The 14,669-nt window shown below is 43.6% G+C and overlaps 1 long non-coding RNA gene across 2 annotated transcripts; it reads left to right on the forward strand.

The window, feature by feature from the left end:
- Positions 1-12,210: 12,210 nt before the first annotated feature.
- Positions 12,211-14,215, forward strand: LOC140730069 (uncharacterized). 2 transcript variants are annotated; one of them, XR_012099501.1, is made up of 3 exons: positions 12,211-12,659; positions 13,315-13,379; positions 14,067-14,215. It is a non-coding gene; the product is annotated as an uncharacterized lncRNA (long non-coding RNA). The 2 variants fall into 2 exon arrangements; XR_012099502.1 differs by lacking the exon at positions 12,211-12,659 and adding an exon at positions 13,177-13,221.
- The last annotated feature ends 454 nt before the right edge of the window (positions 14,216-14,669 follow it).

Here is a 14,669-nt window from a genome sequence, read left to right on the forward strand (position 1 = left end):
GTAGGGCCTCCTCTGGAATAAATGCCACAGGCTGTAAGGTGTCTTGACCTCTCAGTATTGACTATTTCAATAGCCTATCCCTCTGTTTAATGTTCCCCACTGAGCTCAATCCAGAATGGACAATGTGTGGATGAGGTATAATGAATAGATGGGAATGTGATGAAAAGACACAGTGTCTCTGCCAGACTGGTGTCTTATTAATGAAACAGCACCAACCTACATGACAACATCAGTAAAGTCGCCAGTTTCCTGTGGACATGCATCTGTAACTCTGATGTCATTTCAGTATCCAGCACCTGTTGTCAGGCCTGCACAAGCTGGAACCACCTAGTTTCCACCCTGACAACAGGAGTCAACTGCCAATGATTTCCAACCCAGCTCTCATCCACACTTGTTCTTTCATACGAACCAGCCAGCCTCAACTATTTGCTCCTCATAATCTATCACCTTGTTTCCATGCCAGTGTTGAGTGTCAGTTCTCTCTTGTTTTGTGGCCCTTCATAGATTGTAAGTTTGCAGTTTATTATTAAAGTCATCAATCCCCATGAAATAGTCGCTGTTGCTCTGCGTTTGGGTCAAGTCTCCTCTACAATTCCTGACACCCGCACACTTCCAGCAATGGACTGGGTCATCTGTTAAAGAATGACTTCTTGTTAATTTTATTTTCCACAAATTGTGTGTCCACATCCTCCACCCCAACCTCTGAATTGTTGCACTTGGATAACCCACAGCCCTTTGTCAAAGATGACTGTTCTGTTCTCTTGTTTCTAAAACTTGGGCAGTGCAGGAAGTTCAATGTTTTTCTCAGGTTTGACAAAAGACAGAACCAATCTTTGAAGCCTGTGGTCTCTGCCCTACTGTTGACCTGTAAACTCCCTCTCCCTCCATCCATTGAACAAATGTCCAGTAATTTTAACCCTTCTACCAATTCCACCAGAAATGGAGACATTATTGTGGACAGACTTCCCTTTTCTCCAAAACTCTGAAAGCAACAAATAATTTGTCTGATTACTACCTTGTGCTGTCCGGATATTATTGAGAATTTCAGGTAGTTCAGTGACTCTATCCATCTCAATGATAAATGAAGTTGGGATTTGTTGGAAGGATGAGCTGCTGTTTCACCTAAACACATTCAGCACTGCTGAACACACAGAGGTTGCAGCAGAGGTGTCGTCTTCCTTTACTGCCCTGGAGAATGGCAGCAGAGACCCAGACTGTGACTTGGGAGGTGCAGCTACATTCTCTCATCACCTCTACCTGCCATGCTCAATCCATACGGACTCAATACTGTTCTGGGACTTGACTGAGACTAAACTCTACAGGAAGAAAGAATCGGTATTGGAGTCACTCACCTGCACCAGCAGAATGGAGGGCGACCACAGACAGCACGACCAAAAGCCCGAGTAGGGAGAATGCCTTCATTATTGCAGCTGTGATATCGAGTGGTGAGCTGCTGTTCCTCCTGTCCTTTAAATACCCTCCTATCATCACATCTCAGAGCTGTTCCTCCCGACCTCAGCTTCCAGGAATATCTTTATCATTTGTCACTCTGGTAACCACAAGGTTCGTTCTTCGGATTCTGGGTACTAATCAATCAAGATTACACCTTAACTCTCTCCCCACAGAATGCAAATGCTTTTATTATTCTTCAATTTCTTTTGTTTGTTTCTGTTATTCAAATAAAGAAAGCGGCTGATCTGAGAGAATCATGAGAATAAGAACAGACCCAAGAGGGTAGTGCTGTTGAGGGAAGAGGGGGAAATTGGTGATTAAAATAATCCCAGTTTCACCAAGCCTTCAGACACATGTGAAGTGAAATCATATAATTTTCTCTCCTACAGAGACCATCTCTGGATCAGTTCCAGTACCTCTCCCTTTCCTGTCCCAGTGTTTCTCACTTTTCCCAGACTCATTCTCAAGTTCCCACTTCACCACAGGTTCTCTCCATCCACCCTCGTGCCCACCTCTGGAATGCACTGAACTCTCAGTCAATATGTGTTTGCTGCCCTGACCTTGATCCTGACATCATTGACAGCTGGTCATACTTAAAGGGAAGCAGTTTCTCTGCTCAGAAACAACCTCTTCACCCCACAGTTGTGGATCAGTCTGTGTACCAACTGTGATGTATCCGTTCTTGCCCCAGTCTGTAATCCATAGGGACCCACCCTCACGAGCTCTGCTTCCTCCCCACCCCACGTCTTCCCACATTCACACTGCACCAGGCCACAGAGAACATCGGGACAGGTGTGACCCAGGACCAAACTTCAAAGCCCAGTGATCAGAACTGCATATACTGTAAATATTGAACAGTTTAGGCTGTATCTGAGGTGTGAGAGAGATGTAATGGTTCTGGTTTCAACATCTTACCAGATCTTCAAAAACCAGATCTGTTTTAGCTCCAGTACCAAGTATTTCAACCCACAAAATCAGGAACTCCAACTACTTTTACATAATCTCAAATACAAAGATTCCTGATCAATCCCAGTGCGTTTCTCTGGAGAGTCGCTTCTTCCATTTGAGGAAATCCTGTTTTCCCAACTCCTGTCCCATATACTTCCTTGTATTTTTGTACAACACCGGAAGACTATCAGACCCAAAGTGTAACTGCTGGCTGTCTCAGTAATCCCATTACACCCACTTTACTGCAACGTAATCACTGTTTCTCAATGTCCAGCAATTCACCCCAAATTATCCTTCTTACCACTTACACCAGGGCTCATTTACAGGAACCAATTAACCTCCCAGCCTGCACTTCTATGGGATGTGGGAGTAAACTTGATCACCAGGAGTAAACCACAGAGTCACTGGGAGATGGTACAAACCCACACAGACAGTATCGTGGGTCAGGATCTAACCCATCTCTCTGGAGTTGTGAGATTAAAGAACTAACATCAGTCACTGAAACCATCACTGCTTCCTGTTGTGTTACATTCACTTGTATGAGATTCCAGTCCCCGTGTTGGTCTTCGTCTCCCTGTAGTCTTCATCCACACTGTCCCCACAGCCTCTGACAGATTTCATTTCCAATATATTCCTCAGCCAGCAACTCGGACCTCTGATATGAATGAATCCTCTCCCATCCCTCTCCGTCCACCCCGTTAGTATTGGTGGGTGACCTGGAAGATCCTGTCTCACCGACCCTGCTTCTCTATTACCCTCCACCTTACAAACCCTCTCATTTGAAAAAGTTCCCCATCCTCCCTCTGCTCACTCCTCCTACTCTGCCCCTCGGTGCCTCTGTGATTCTCTCTCTGATACCCTGCAACATGACACACCACTGGTGCCATGTCAATGCCCACTGTTCACACTTCTGTTCTGATAGTTGCTATTGCATCAGTTTGAAGTTTTTCTAGTGACTTTTCATGCTTACTTTGTGATGTCTCATCCTGTCTATCAATCGTTCCTTACTGCAACTCAGTTTCTCCTGCCCTCTGAGTAGACTTGGCTTCACCTTCAATTATATTGGAGTCTGTTTTCCTTTCACTATCTAAAATCACCTTTGGTTGTCTGGTGCATTGCCACTATACCCAAGTGTAGTCTGAGTGGTTCTGACATCTCTTAATCAACTCCTCTTGGGAGGTTTGCATAAGGTAAGTCATGCTTCATTCCTATTTCCTTATCTTCTACATCCTTGCAGTTTTGAATGGATTTATCTAGTCCCTCTTTTATAATTTCCTCTCTGTGTTTTTCCACTAAAACCATCCCATTGTCTGACTTATCTTCAGCTTGTTTCTTTCCTTTATTCCTTCTCCTTTGCAGAGTTCTTTTACCAGGTCTAGGTTCTAGATCAGACTCTGGGTCAATATGTACTCCCTGTCCTTGAGGAAAAAGAAGGCTGCAATGGAGAATTTTTATTGTAACATTTCCATCTTCTGGTTTCAAGCAAAAAGATTGGCATGTTTGGCATCTGATTCTCCACTGCATAAGATATAGAAGCCCAGCAGCCGGCCAATTTATGCTTCCCTTGTAGTACTAAATTTCTAACCGGAGCTGTATCTCCAGGCATCAGTTGAGAAAATTCAGTATTTTTATTGCATGTCTTCTTGTTAGAACAGGAAGGCAGATTATTATCTGAATGGTGTCAAGTTAGGAAAAGGGGAAGTACAATGAGATCTAAGTGTCCTTGTTCATCAGTCACTGAAAGTAAGCATGCAGGTACAGCAGGCAGTGAAGAAAGCTAATGGCATGTTGGCCTTCATAACAAGGGGAGGTGAGTATAGCAGCAAAGAGGTCCTTCAGCAGTTGTACAGGGCCCTGGTGAGACCACACCTGGAGTACTGTGTTCAGTTTTGGTCTCCAAATTTGAGGAAGGGCATTCTTGCTATTGAGGGAGTGCAACGTAGGTTCATGAGGTTAATTCCCAGGATGGCAGGACTGTCATATGTTGAACGATTAGAGCAATTGGGCTTGTATACAATGGAATTTAGAAGGATGAGAGGGGATCTGATTGAAACATAGAAGATTATTAAGGGTTTGGACACGCTAGAGGCAGGAAACATGCTCCCGATGTTGGGGGTGTCCAGAACCAGCGGCCACAGTTTAAGAATAAGGGGTAGGCCATTTAGAAAGGTGATCAGGAAAAACTTTTTCACCCAGAGAGTTGTAGATCTATGGAATGTTCTGCCTCAGAAGGCAGTGGAGGCCAATTCTCTGGATGCTTTCAAGAACGAGTTAGATAGAGCTCTTAAAGAGAGCGGAGTCAAGGGATATGGGGAGAAGGCATTAACGGGGTACTGATTGTGGATGATCAGCCATGATCACAGTGAATGGCAGTTCTGGCACAAAGGGCCGAATGGCCTACTCCTGCAACTATTGTCTATTGTCTATTGTTATCTTGGTTTTGTTTTCTAGAATAAACAGCAGCTATTTGTGAACAGAGTAGTTTGGTTAATGAATGCAACAGGACAAAGGCTTTCAACTTGGTCTTGATGTAAAATACTGCATAACTTCATGTTTTTTGTTTTCTTGTTGGATAAGCCAGAACCTGCAGCACAGACAGAAGCCATTTGGACAATTGTGTGCTCAACACATCACTCTTCCCAGCACCACCAGGCTTCATCATCCTGATCAAAACATTTTTCTAATCCTTTGTCTTGCCCCATATAAATCCCAATGTCACCCCCTGTTGAAGACGTTGCTGCCAGAGTAGAGCCAGGGTCATGGTGGGAAGGGATCCTCACCCATTACTGTCAACATGAAGAGATACAGGAGATGTGAATACTTCCCCAGCTCTGGCATATTGAGTCCTGTGAGAGCTGAGTTAGTCCTGTGATCCTAATCTAGTGCCTCTTTTGCAATAAAGACAACAGGATGTAATGTCTGATTGGCAGGTGGCAAATGGTGGCAATGAAGGGAGCCTTTTCTGGTTGGATGCCAATGTTTAGTATTGTGCCACAGGGGCCTGAGTTGGGACTGTTGCATTTCCATTATGTGTTAATGATTTGAATGAAGAAATTAATGGCTTTGTGGCAAATGTTGTGGTGATATGATGGTAGTTGGAAGGGCAGGTAGTTTTGAGGAAGCAGAGTGGCTACAGCAGTATTTAGGAGAATGGGCAAAGGGGTGGCAGATGGAATACAGTTTCCACAATTGTTTTGTCGTGCACTTTGGTAGAAGAAATAAAAGCATAGGCTGTTTTCTAAATGAGAGACATTTCTAAAACCGGGGGTGCACAGGGACTATGGAGTCCTCATGCAGAATTCCTTAATGGTTAATTTGCAGATTGAGTTGGTGGTGAGGAAGGCAAATACGATGTTAGCATTCATTTTGATAGGACAAGAACATAAAGTAAGGATGTCATGTTGAGTCTTCATATATGGTCTTATAACAACATTCTTTGTCACCCTACAGAAACACTCCAGAACACATGTTATCCATACAGACACACAACGGTGTTCTCATTGGTCCATTGACGTACAACATTTGATGCACACAGTAATTAATACTGAATAAGTTCAACATAAATTGTAGACTTCTCTGCTTTCCTGCTGTCAGAGGCAGTCGGGACAGTGTGGATGAAATCTACAGGTAGTTGAAGACCAAGACGCGGACTGAAATCTCATACAAGTGAATGTAACACAACATGAAACAGTGATGCTTTTAGTGACTGATGTTAGTTCTTTTGTCTCACAACGTCAGAGTGACAGGGTCGATCCTGACCCCTGGTACTGTCTGTGTGGGTTTGTACCATCTCCTAGTGACTCTATGGAAGCCTTTGACAGATTTCATTTCCAATACATTCCTCAGCCAGCAACTCGGACCTCTGATCAGAATTAATCCTCGCCCACCCCTCTCCGTCTGCCCCATTGGCTTTGGTGACTGACATGGAAGATTCTGTCTCACCAACCCTGCTTCTCTATTTCCCTCCACCTTTCAAACCCTCTCATTTGCGAACATTTCCCATCTTCCCTCTGCTCACTCCTCCAGCTCTGTAGATTCACTGTGTGAAGATCAAATTGTCCTTGTGTGAGCCCGAATGATGGAGGGCCAATGAGAGCATTGGATGGTAAAAAGACACCAAATGATGTCGCAGGGAATTCATTTGCTGCTGGGCACTTTAATTTTGGTCCTGGTTGTAAATGAACTGGAATGTTGATTATAGAATTCACAAGGAGATGAAGCAGGAAACAGCTGGCAGGCCAGGCAGCATCTGTAGCAACAGCAGAGTGGGTTAAAGCTTGATGTTGGAGACACGTCATCATAATTGGTTCCACAGATGCTAAGGATGAGTGTTTCTGGGATGTTGTTATCTTTCATCGCAGTGAGAGGCCTCAACTCATTTTAATCCTGTGCCGGGAGGTTCATGTGTTTGATGATAGCAGAATGCAAATTGTCCATTAGTAAAATGTCTCCATAAAGTTTATCAAGTAATGTTCATGATAAGCTGTTCATTCTGAATTCACTTCACCTGAATTGAGGAAATAAAACCAAGTTAATTTTGCATAAATTTGTCATGAAAGTGGAGATATGTATGATCTATATTGAACTTATTAAGTATTAATTACTGTGTGTACCAGCTGTTGTATGTCAATGGACCAATGAGAAGACAGTTGTGTGTCTGTATGGATAACATGTGTTCTGGAGTGATTCTGTAGGGTGAAAAAGAACGTTGTTATAAGACCATATATGAACACAAATGGCGCAATTAATGTGAATGGACTATACGACCATAAGACATGTGGACAAACTTAAACCATTTTGCCAAGAGGGTCTGCTCCAGCATTTTATCATGGCTAATTAACTTCTCTCTCAGCCCCAATCTCCTACCTTCTCACTCATATCCTTTCATGCCCTGACTAATCAAGATCCATCAACCCCTGCCTTAAATATACCCAATGACTTGGCCTCCCCATCCTCTTTTGGGAACAAAATCCACAGATTCACACTTCTCTGGCTAAAGAAATTCCTCCTCATCTCTATTCTGAATGGATGTCCCTTTATTCCGAGGTTGTGTCCTCTGGTCTTTGACTCTCCCACATAGTAAACATCCTCTCCACATCAACACTATCGAGGTCTATCAAAGTTCCATAGACTGCAATGGGATCACACCTCATTCTTCTAAATTCCACTATGTAAATGGCCCAGAGTTATCAAATGACCCTCATATGATATGCCTTTGACTTCCTCAATCATTTTCATGAACCTCCTCTGAACCCAATCAGACCGACTGGTGGCTTAGTGGCCTTAGCCCTGGATTTCAGGGCGAGAGGTCCTGAGTTCGAATCCGGCCAGCTCCCTTGCACACTCCCCATCTGTGCTGGGTTGAACATCAAGCTAGCAACTTAAGCTCGTAAAAGAAAAACCTAGAGATGGTGGTCTCCGCCAAGTTTCAGATGCCCAAGGTACACCATATGACGAGCAATCACCAAAACGATGGGTACAAAAGCTTGTCATGGTGACGTCCTGATGACTCCACCAGGATTTAAGGCGCACACATCAGCTATTACAGACTGTTGTCTTGTAGGCACTGGGTGAGGATTACAGGACTAACTCAGCTCTCACGGGATTCAAGTAAGAATTCTTACTTGAAAAGCAGAGCTGAGTAAGTATTCACATCTCCTGAATCTGAACAGAGAAACTGCTTCCCTTAAGTATGACGAGCTGTCAATGATGTCAGGATCAAGGTCAGGGCAGCAAACACATATTGACTGAGAGTTCAGAGCATTCCAGAGGTGGACACCAGGGTGGATGGAGAGAACCTGTGGTGAAGTGGGAACCTGAGAATGAGTCTGGGAAAAGTGAGAACCACTGGGACAGGAAAGGGAGAAGTGCTGGAACTGATCCGGAGGTGGTCTCTGTGTGAGGGAAACTTATATGATTTCACTTCACATGTGTCTGAAGCCTTGGTGAGCCTGGGATTATTTTAAACACAAATTTCTCCCTCTTCCCTCAACAGCACTACATTCTTTGGTCTGTTCTTATTCTCGTGATTCTCTCAGATCAGCCGCTTTCTTCATTTGAATAACAGGAACAGACATAAGAAATGGAAGAACAATAAAAGTATTTAGATTATGTGGGGAGAGAGTTGAGGTGTGACATTATCTCGATTGATTATTACCTGGAATCCAAAGAACCAACCTGGTGATAACCAAATGATAAAGATATTCCTGGAAGCTGAGGTCGGGAGGAACAGCTCTGAGATGTGATGATAAGAGGGTATTTAAAGGACAGGAGGAACAGCAGCTCACCACTCGACATCACAGCTGCAATAATGAAGGCATTCTCCCTTCTCGGGCTTTTGGTCATGTGTCCGTGGTCACCCTCCATTCTGCTGGGGCATGTGAGTGACTCCAACACCGATTCTCTCTTCCTGTGCAGTTTGGTCTCAGCCAAGCCCCAGAACAGTATTGAATCCTTAAGGATTGAGCATGACAGGCAGAGGTGATGAGAGAATGTAGTTGCACCTCCCAAGTCACAGTCTGGGTCTCTGCTGCCATTCTTCAAGGGCAGTAAAGGAGGACGACACCTCTGCTCCAACCTCTGTGTGTTCAGCACTGATGAATGTGTTTAGGTGAAACAGCAGCTCATCCTTCCAACAAATTCCAACTTCATTTATCATTGAGATGGATGGAGTCACTGAACTACCTGAAATCCTCAATAATATCCGGACAGCACAAGGTAGCAATCAGAGAAATTATTTGATGCTTTCACTGTGGCAGGGAAAAGGTGAGTCTCTCCACAATAATGTTTCCATTTCTGGTGGAATTGACAGTAGTTACTGGACATGTGTCTGATGGATGGAGGGAGAGGGAGTTTACAGGTCAACAGTAGGGCAGAGACCACAGGCTTCAAGGATTGGTTCTGTTATTTGTCAAACCTGAGAAAAACATTGAACTTCCTGCACTGTCCAAGTTTTAGAAACAAGAGCACAGAACAGTCATCTTTGACAAAGGGCTCTGAATGATCCAAGTGCAACAGTTTAGAGGGTGGGGTGGAGGAAGTGTACACACAATTTGTAGAAAATAGAATTAACAAGAAGTCATTCTTTAACTGATGTGCCAGTCCGTGGCTGGAAGTGTGCAGGTGTCAGGAACTGTAGAGGAGACTTGACCCAAACACAAAGAAGCTACAACTATTTCACGGGGATTGATGACTTTAATAATAAACTGCAAAATTACAATCTATGAGAGACCACAAAACAAGAGCGAGCTGACACTCAACACTGACATGGAAACAAGGTAATAACCATATAACAATTACAGCACGGAAACAGGCCATCTCGGCCCTTCTTGTCCATGCAGAATGCTTACTCTCACCTAGTCCCACCGACCTGCACTCAGTCCATAACCCTCCATTCCTTTGCTGTCCATATACCTATCCAATTTTACTTTAAATGACAATATCGAACCTGCCTCTACCACCTCTACTGGAAGCTCGTTCCACACCGCTTCCACTCTCTTAGTAAAGAAATATCCCTCGTTTTACCCCTAAACTTTTGCCCCTGAACTCTCAATTCATGACCTCTTGTTTGAATCTCCCCACTCTCAATGGAAAAAGCCTATCCACGTCAACTCTATCTATCCCCCTCATAATCTTAAATACCTCTATCAAGTCCCCCCACAACCTTCTATGCTCTAAAGAATAAAGATCTAACTTGTTCAACCTTTCTCTGTAACTTAGGTGTTGAAACCCAAGTAACATTCCAGTAAATCTTCTCTGTACTCTCTCTATTTTGTTGACATTTTTCCTATAATTCGGTGACCAGAACTGTACACAATACTCCAAATTCAGCCTTACCAATGCAGTGTACAATTTTAATATTACATCCCAACTCCTATACTCAATTAATAGATGATGAGGAGCAAACGTCTGTGGCTGGTGGGTTCATATGAAAGAACAAGTGTTATGGATGGGATCTGGGTTTAAATAGGCTGCAGGTGATGAGTTGGATATGAGTGGCAGGTGACTCCTGTTATCTGGGTGGAGACTAGGTGGTTCGAGCTTGTGCAGGCCTGACAACAGGTGCTGGATACTGCAATAACATCAGAGTTACAGATGCAGGTCCACAGGAAACTGGTGATGTTGACTAATTTTGCCTTGTAGGTTGGTGCTAGTTCACCAACAAGACAATAGCCTGTCAAAAAAACTGTGTCTTTTCACCATATTCCCATCTATTCATTACACATTATATCACGTTATACCATGCACACATTGTCCATTCTGGATTGAGCTCAGTGGGGAACATTAAACAGAGGGATAGGCAGCTGTTTCTGAACTAGTCAACACTGAGTGGTCAGGATTCCTTACAGCCTGTTGTATTTATTCCAGAGGAGGCCCTGCATGAGGGGTACGAGTCCGACACTGCCCTGAGGGAGCTCAAAATGCGAGAACTGGGTAAGTGTTCACATCCCCTTTCTGTCTCTGCCTGTGCTGACAGTGACAGGTGAGGTTCCCCTCCCATCACTTCCCTGGCTCTACTCTGGGAGCAGCATCTACAACAATGGGTGACATTGATGTTTTTAACCTAATGCTGGAAAGACAAAGGAATAGAACAATATTCTGAGGGGGCAGATGAGGCATGGTGGGGCAGGGGACAGAGATGTGTCTAACTCTCAACTGTTGTCCAAATGGCTTCAGTCCGTGCAGCAGGTTCAGGGTAATCTAATGAGGAAACAGCAAAGATTCCCAGGTGTCTGTATTGAATGTAAAAACAATCACAGTGATCAGCTCAACTGAACACAACACATTGCTCTCTGTCTATTACAGAAGAGGCACTGCGGGAGCTGGTTGGTTCCCAGTATGAGGTTCGAGAACCACTGAATGGAAATCTGGGTAAGAGTCTGGAATGAGACAATATCTTCAGGAAGAGGCTGGTCACTCTGAAACTGTGGCTTAGCACAGCTAGTGGAGCTGAAGCCTCATGGTTTCATGAACCGAGTTCATTCCTGACCTCCAGTGGTCTCTGTGTGGGGTTTGGATCATTTCACTGATGGCCTGGAAGTCCTCCAGACACTCCAGTTTCCTGCCATGTCTCAGGCATGTTCAGCTTGAAAGGTTAATTGTTCTTAGTGTGTGGGTGATTGACAGAATGGGCTTCTGGATAGCTTTACCCATTAACTCAGGGACAGGATGGTAGGTGAAGACAAGGCATGGTTTTTCAGATATGCTGAACATAAAGAGGATGAAAGAGAAGTACAGGAGGACTCTAGACGAAGATATAGATTTAGGAAGCAAAGATCAGATATGGCCCTAGAAAATTACAAGGTAAACAGAAAGTAGACAATGAATGTTCATAGGAGAGCTAGAATGGTCATGAGGAGCCCTTGGCAAGTAGGATTACAGATACCCGTGGTTTACCACACGTACATGAAGAACAGGAGGATAACCAGAGTGAGTGTAGGACAGATTAGGGATAGAAGAAGAAAGATGTGCCTGGAGTTGGAGGGTGCAAGGGAGATTCTTACTGACTGTTTTCAGTGAGAGGGTCCTTGATGAATGTGAGGACAGCATTGAACAGGCTGATTATGCTCGAACAAGTCAGTGTGAAGGAAGACAATGTGCTGAAAATTTTGATGAACTTGATCAAACACCAGGGCCCCACATGATATACCCAGATTAATATGGAAAGCAAGGGAAGAATTTGCTGCATCATTGATGATCATCTTATTGGTCACAAGAATAGTAACTGAAGTTCAGACGGTGGCAAATGTTATATGGGAAAGGTAATAGGGATAAGCCTGGAAACTATAGACCAGTATGTCTTGTGTCAGTCTTGGGCAAACGATTGGAGAGGTTTCTAAGATACAGGATTTAAAGCATTTGCAGAAGCATTGTCTGATTGGGAATAGTCAACGTGACTTTGTGTGGGCATGCTGTACCTCAGAGGCAAAACACATTGGTGAAAGTAGAGCAGTGGACTGGTTTGGAATATACGGATCAGATACAGAGCTGGGCTGTGAAGTGATAGATCAACTCAATCAGGACAGTGTCATGTGATACACTTTGGAATTGGAATATTATGTTCTGTTCAGTATCCCTCCTTATAAAAATAACGTGAATACTTTAGAGAGGCTCTAGAAGTGACCCTGCAGCAAGTACAGAACTCTGAACACTAATGTGGATCGCCTCATACTGTTTCTCATTTCATTGGCCAACAGATGAACAGCTACAGAAACGTGGAAAGTTTATTCAATTCCTCAAAAACGTTGGAGGTAAACTCAGTAAGTACTTGCTTGAAATTTGAATGAATGAAAATTGACAGTGATGTGAGGATTACGGAGGGACGTTTGGGGCAATGGAGATCAGCATCACAACAGGACTGGAGTTTTCTGGAATGCACTTGATACTGGGGAATTGATCCAATCTAATGGATGGTACCTGGAGTTTAGGGAGTGGCGTTCGTTGGCTGGTGGGTGATAGGGTTCTGGGTGCATGTTATCTGAGCAATGAGCCCAGTGGAAGTTTCACAGAAACATGGAGAGGAGACATTGATAAAGTTATCATTGGGACTGGGATATTTTCACTTCAGAAAGTTTTCAGTGTCTTTTGCATGTTACTGTTAGAGGAACTGAAGTCCTGTTCAATACAGTCCTCTTTCTCATTTACACACGGCCATGAAGCTCTGAGTCTGTGACTGACAGTAGCAATGTCGAAAACTTGTGATGACTCAGATTACCAGCAGGTCATATTTCGATTCGATATCATGAGAGGAATTTGTAGTTTTCCTCTTATGCCACAGCGGTGTATAAAGTAGTCAGACAAACTGGAGGTATCTCCATAAATGTAGGTGTCCAATTCATCAGAGAAAGAAACTGCAACTTCAAAAAAAACTCTAAATTGAATTTGTCAGCCAGATAATATTATCTCTTATTTCAGAAAAAGTGATCAAAGATAAATTAAACAAACTTGCTGCTCCGGCTGAGTGATCTGCTGACCTTCTGGTAAGTCGTGGACATTTGCAGTTCCTCAAACTCTGGAGCTGAACATTTCATTCAAATATTTACTGAAGGATAAATGTGTGGGGAACTCAGCAAGTTATGGGGCAAAGCAAATGGTTATTGGAGGGTGGAATAGGTAGGAACAGAGCACTGATGTTACAAGGAAGAATAAATGATTTCATTGCAATACAGAGCTATTATGAGGGATTTTGCTGCGTGGTTTCGGTGTAATGCCTGACGCGGTATTCCGTATCAGGGTACATATGATAACGGCATGGGATATCAGCCCACAACAGATGCAATAGGCAATTCCACAATTCAGACAGACATGAGAGACAAATAATTTCCTGTGGAAATGCAGAGGGTCGAGCAGCATCTGTGTGAGGAAAGGAATTGTTTGTGTGTCAGTTCTTAATGACCTTTTCATTGTTGTGATCAGGTGTAATACAGAACTGTGGGACTCGTTATACAGACCTGGTGTAATCCAGGACTGTGGGATTAATTACCAAGACCTGGTGTAATACAAGAATGTGTGACTTATTACACAGACCTAGAGTAATACAGAACTGTGGAAATCATTACACAGACCTGGTGTAATACACTACTTTAGGACTCAGTACACAGATCTTGTGTAATACAGAACAAAAATGCAATAGGAGGATTAACTCATTTGTTTTGTCCCTGTTGCAGTTTAATTGACCCCATTCACATTGGAGAGGAGGACAGCTTAATGAATGCTGAAGCTCGGAACTACAACACTGTCTTTTCATCTACGCGTGCTGACAATAAGGAATTGCCGATGATGCTTTAACAAGTGAAATTTCTGCTGCTCAGTTGGAAATCTCTGCTCATGGCTCAGTGCGGGTCTGAGACTCCTAATTACCTCAGCTTTCTTCCTCACCTGTGTGCTTATATAATCTAAGTAAAGCAATTTCAAAATAATAAAAAATAAGTGCATTAAACAACTGTTCTGCATTTTTTCCCTGAGAATTTGTTGCTACTTTTGGCTCCTGTTATTGACGTTGCCAGCCGCACCAGGGTAACTTGTATCCGTTCCGCCCTGCTGCAGCTTTGGTCTCTCACTGTAATGAGCACCGTCAAAGTGCTGAAGGAACTCACAGGCCAGGCAGCATCTATGGAAAAGAGTACTGTTGACATTTCGCGCCGGGACCATTCGAAGTCTCCTTCCAAATGGTCTCGGCCTGTAACGTCAACAGTAATCTTTTCCATAGTTTCTGCTTGATCTGTGAATTCCTCCAACCTTTGCCAGGCTAGTATCCCATAAGGAGCGGA

This window comes from Hemitrygon akajei, chromosome 7, assembly GCF_048418815.1.
Source record: "Hemitrygon akajei chromosome 7, sHemAka1.3, whole genome shotgun sequence".
Lineage (NCBI taxonomy): Eukaryota > Metazoa > Chordata > Chondrichthyes > Myliobatiformes > Dasyatidae > Hemitrygon > Hemitrygon akajei.